Below are 5,576 nucleotides of genomic sequence, written 5' to 3' on the forward strand. Positions count from 1 at the left end.
TGCAACAATGGAAAAACAAACATTCCTCATGAAACAAACAATAAAATCAAGAGATATAAATCATTAATCATAATAGTAAAATCATACTAATAAAATAATTTCAAAACAGCTGATGAATAGAATATCAAATAAATAAAGACATGCAAATTGAAAGTTTTCCCAAACACAAATAAAATATTTCAAAACAACAAACACATAAACAAGACACTTTGATATAAACTGAGTCCGCTTGACAAGGGGAGGGGAGGGGGGGTAGTTGGGTCTAGTTTGGTTGAGTGGAACATGTACTGAGCACGATATTGGTTCAGTGAAAGGTATGATCTGTCAAAACAATGTTCAAAGTTTTATTCATACTGTGTTTGAAACATTAAAATTCAATAAAGAAATATATAAAAAAAAATAAATAAATAAGGATAAAAAAATCTCCCACGCTCATACCTGGAAACATTTGATGTTCAGTCTGAGCTTGTTATGGATTAATGGGAGGAAGCAGTGGCTGTGATACAAAGACTTTCTCCTCTCTCTCACATACACACGCTCTAACACAAGCATATTCCCTTACTCACACATATTCATACACATACTCACTCTCCCCCACATGCTTTCACATTCACATACACTTGCTCTCTCTCCTCCATATGCTCTCATATACACATACACTTGCTCTCTCTCTCCTACATGCACACACACACACACATATTCTCCCCCCCCATGCTTTCTCACACACACATGCTCTCTCTCCCCCACACACTCACTCTTCCTCATATGCTCTCTCTCAAAAACACATACTCTTTTTCCCCCCCATGCTCTCTCCCCCCCCCCCCATATGCTCTCATATACACATGCACTCACACATGCTCACACACATGTACTCTTTTCTTTTACTCTCCCTCCTATGTATAGGCAGCAGCAGCTTTCTTCTTGGACTTCCACAGCATCAGGAGGCCTCCACTGTTTTCCTCGTTCAGCAGATATGCTGCCTCTCTTCTGCAGTGCATTCAGCTGATCCTGCCTCTCTCCAACCACGTGGCCCGGCCGATCACCGCCTCTCTCCTGCCGCACGGCCCGGGTGATGCTGCAATTGACCCTCTCAGTCTTTTCTTCTGGATGCTCCTTCCAGCTACGATGATTGGGCATTCTTCTTCCTGCCCACGCGGGCCCACAACACATTTTCTCTTCCAGTTCTCGAAGGCTGGAAGAAGGAGGTCCTGCAGCTGCCACCAATGTCGGGAATTGGGACAAAGTTTTTTCACAATTCTCAGCAGGTCCGATGGAAGCAGTAGGTGGCTGTGGGGTCGCCGCCAACCCTGTGGCACCCTAGGCAATTGCCTAGTTTGCCTAGTGCTTCCACCAGCCCTGGGTACAGCCCTTCCCCTCCTGTTGAAACAAGGGGATTGGGTAGAAAGGAATGAGACTAGAGCCCAGGACCCAGCAGAACAGAAAACAAATTGCTCTGCTCCCTTGTCCAGCCCCTCTGCTCATGTTTTTCCCCACGTGCTGCCAGCGGTTTTTGCTCCAGCCTTGCCTCCTTCCCCACAGGACAGGAAGGAAGAGAGACTGGAGCAGACACTACAGAGAAGAAAGTTACTGCTTTTCCAGTCCCTCCCTTCCTGTTCTTTGGAGGAGAAGGGCTGTAAAAGTAAACAAAACAGCTGTTTGAGATTTAGGCCACAGGCCAATATATGTGCCCATGACTAGCAATGCCCCTGAAATTGATAGTGAGGTGGGACAGGTAAATAAAGGGTGGTTATTTACCCTAACAAATAACAGTAAAATAAGGAGACACACTATGAAATTAATAAACAGATTTAAAACAAATCCCAGACAGTACCTTTTCTCTCAATGCACAACAAAGCCGTGAAACCTGTTGCCAGAGAACATGAGCTGATAATGAGTTCAAATATTTGGTGTCTTTTACCAAATTGGAGATCAAAAGACTGGTACTGAAATGCCTTCCTGGGTAAAGTGCAAATTGAAATGCAGAGGGATATATAAGGCAGTACATTTGCTTATGTCAGTTGGAGGAGCTGAAAGGAACAGAGAGCAAGTCATTCTTTTTCAGAGTCCCTGGGCCCGCGTCTTCCAGGTTTCTATGAACACTGGCTTATATACAAGGAGGGCGTATAAGGGAGGTGTTCTTTTTTTGTTCTTTGTTGTCCTTTGATTAATGTTCTGTCTTTATTTCTGTCTGTCTCCTATTTACCTGTATTGACTTATGTACAGCTTACTGTGATACTGTAGTCAAGGTTGCTATTATTTTGCTATTTATTATTCATATATTTATAACATTTAGTGAACTAAGTTTTTCTTTACAAGGCTGTGTGTAGAGTGTTCTATGACATAATATAAAATATATCCCCACACGGCCACTGTGCACAATAGCGCCTATGGCTGAGGCCACATCGGCCATAGGCTAGCTATGGCTTTGCTGCTAGGCTTCTTACTCTTCTTTGGCTGCTGGCAGAATGGGCTCCACAAGTAGTCTCTGTCCCCAGGTCTCTCACTATTCCATTGCTGGTGAGGTGGGCTCCACCTGCAGCTAGCACTGATGAGGTTTTGCCACCCTGAGGATCTGGTACTCTAGATAATTGTCTAATTTGTCTAGTGGCAGCACTGGCCCTGCTACCATTATCTTCACCTACTATATGTTAGATTTAGCAGAAATGTAAAGAGGTACTTCTTTTTTAAGAGTGTGGTGGATGCTTGGAATGGCATACCAGAAGAGGTGATACAAGCTGATGATACGGTAGAGTTTAGTCATACTTGGGACAAATCTAGAGGGTAATAGGGGTAGTAGTGTTGAAAGGTGAGGTAAAAGACATATGGGAGGGGAGCTGGTGTTGATTTAAGTATGAGAATTTATTTACTTATTTTTCTCAGTTGTAAAGAACCAGAGAATAAGATGACTGGATAAACCAATTGGTCTTTATCTGCCATCATCTACTATGTTACAATGTTTATTTACTTTATTTGTTTAGATTGAGCTGATTCCTTTTCATTGGTACGTCAAGGCAAGGTCTTGAGAACAACACAGTAGTTTGGGGCACTGCATGACTGAACTTGGTGCCAGAAAGAATCATCTGTTCTGCTTGCAGCAGTGACCACGGGAGCAAGGCGCAGGCCTGGGTTTAGGAATAGGCAACATAGGAAACTGCCTAGGGTGCCAAATTTTGAAGGTACTGTACCCGAGCCAAAAAGGAGCCTACTTCTTCTGGAAGCAGAGTTGTCCACTACTGCTCCTCCCCAATTCCTTTTCTCTGATGCTCTATTCTCACCTTGCTTGCCCTATAGTGCCCAGGAAAAGCCTTGTTTAAGCAATAGGCAGTGTGCCTTCAGTGGGAAGCATTCCACTGGTATGTAATTTAAAAAGTACCTTTAGCCCACACGATCCAATATACTTGGCAGGTTATCCTATATACATGCATAATAAAAATTATTTATCTTTGTCAAGCAACTCCTGCATAAATTATACCCAGGATTGCCACAAACGGTGAACAAGCAGCGTGACTGTCCTTGATGCAATGGCAGGGGTGGTACACTATGCTACTCTTAAGGGTCTTTATTAAGCTAATTACAATTTAAAGATAATTTAGACATCATGTCCCTTCCAACATTACCTTAACAAAGAACTGAAAGAAAGCATCTTTAAGCATCCATTAGCCTCATAACATATAATTTCTACTTCACTAATCAAGTGATCTTCTTTTAACTATATTTATTTTTCACTATTCCTATTTTCATTTAATGACCAAACCACTGTACATTCAAGAAAGTTGCTATCAAAGATCCCTTCGTTAGGCCTTCGATAGCTCAGCTGGTAGAGCGGAGGACTGTAGGTAACATTCCAGACATCCTTAGGTCGCTGGTTCGATTCCGGCTCGAAGGACTACCAATATTTTTTTTAAAAACTACTAAGATATTTTTAAAAAATATGGCTGAAAGACAAAAATATTATAGATTCATTATTGTTATGCATATATATATTTATTACTTCAATGTCTATCTTATACCAGTTGTTATGTTTAAGCGTCCATTACTCGCGAAGCATTTTTATTGAACTGTTTCAGGTGGCGGCCTGAATCTTTCGGCAGGACTAACTGCAAAATTATAACAAAGAAAACACATTTCCGTGTCGTCTGGGGCAACGCGCTGTAGACACGTGGTTTGTTATGCGCTAGGGAGAATCGGTTGGAGGTTTAGAACCGTGCGCAGGACAGCAGACAGGGCTCTACTATTTAAGTCGACCTGTTTCTTCGTCAGCCTGTGCGCCACTTTTTCCTAACAGGAGAGGCGCGCTGCAGCACACCATCTCCTGCCTGTCTCGTGCCCGGACTCGCTGGGAGATTGGCTCGTCGGTCCCCCGAGGAGGCCGGGCGAACAGCCTTGCTGCGGAGTGAATGGCAGTGAAAGGTCTGCACAGTTTCACTGCCTGAATAAGAAAGCTGTTAGGATAATTGTTGTAGCGGGCAGGTGGCGAATATGCTTATTAACACAATAAAACTGGATTACTTCACTCTCGTTCCCAATAAATGACTAGTAGTTAAATGGCAAACAGAGTAGTTATATCTATCTAACTTTCAAAGGTATTAATAAGGATGGGGGATTAGCTCAAATGGTAGAGCGCTCGCTTAGCATGCGAGAGGTAGCGGGATCGATGCCCGCATCCTCCAGATTATTTTACTTTAGAAAAGCAATTAAAAATTGTTCATACATTTTGCTATGTAAATTTTGATGGCTATGCAAATTTAGATGGATATTAAGAATATCAGGGAAGATTTAAGGCAGGTGTGAGCAAACTTTTACACTAAACCTAAACACTGCATATTAAAAAAAATACAAAATCTTTAGACATTTTTCCACTGGGTCCTATAAATTGGAGCTGGCTTCAAATTTTATAAAATTTTTTCCACCTCTCCTTTCTTTTCTCTCATTGTCTTCTCCCTTCGTCCCTTCTTCTCTCTAAGGACAGTAAAATCAAACTTTCACCTCCACCACATATGTTGCAGCAACACTTTTTCTTTAATTCTTTTTTTTACTTATTTTACATCTTTGATCTAAAAACATCAACAAAAAGTTTCTCTTTAAAAAGTGTCTTCTTCCTTAATTTGAGGTATTTTCATCTATACACAAAGTACATAATCTATAAAGCTCTAGATCAAAGCGGTTGTACAAGCATTTTTTTGCCAAGTTACGACTCCTCCACTACATGAAACCATTCTTTGATGCTCATGACTTTCGCACAGTCTTCCAAGCCACAATTCTTACAGGTTTAGATTATTGTAACTCCTTATAACTTGGTCTTCCAAAAAATATACTACGACCATTACAATTATTACAAAATGCCACTGGCCATCTTTTTTCTGGGACACTCAGTCGTAAACACATTTCACCAACTTTACAATCGCTTCCCATAGCTTGGTGAATTCCATATAAGATAGCCACATTGCTTCACTATGAATCACTGTACTCTTTTATTTCTATAGCCCTGCAAGGTCTCTCTATCCATCCTCCAAAAACCTATGGATGTCTCATCACACAGCTTTACTCTATTAGAGGAGGACCAGACCTGTGGAATT

The 5,576-nt window shown here is 41.5% G+C and overlaps 2 non-coding genes across 2 annotated transcripts; both read left to right on the forward strand.

Annotated features, from left to right (window-relative positions):
• Window positions 1-3,799: 3,799 nt before the first annotated feature.
• Window positions 3,800-3,886, forward strand: TRNAY-GUA. The gene is given in 2 exon segments: window positions 3,800-3,836; window positions 3,851-3,886. It is a non-coding gene; the product is annotated as a tRNA-Tyr (tRNA).
• Window positions 3,887-4,597: 711 nt separating this feature from the next.
• TRNAA-AGC lies at window positions 4,598-4,670 on the forward strand. Its single transcript has one exon. It is a non-coding gene; the product is annotated as a tRNA-Ala (tRNA).
• Window positions 4,671-5,576: the final 906 nt, after the last annotated feature.

This window comes from Rhinatrema bivittatum, chromosome 3, assembly GCF_901001135.1.
Source record: "Rhinatrema bivittatum chromosome 3, aRhiBiv1.1, whole genome shotgun sequence".
NCBI classification, from domain to species: domain Eukaryota; kingdom Metazoa; phylum Chordata; class Amphibia; order Gymnophiona; family Rhinatrematidae; genus Rhinatrema; species Rhinatrema bivittatum.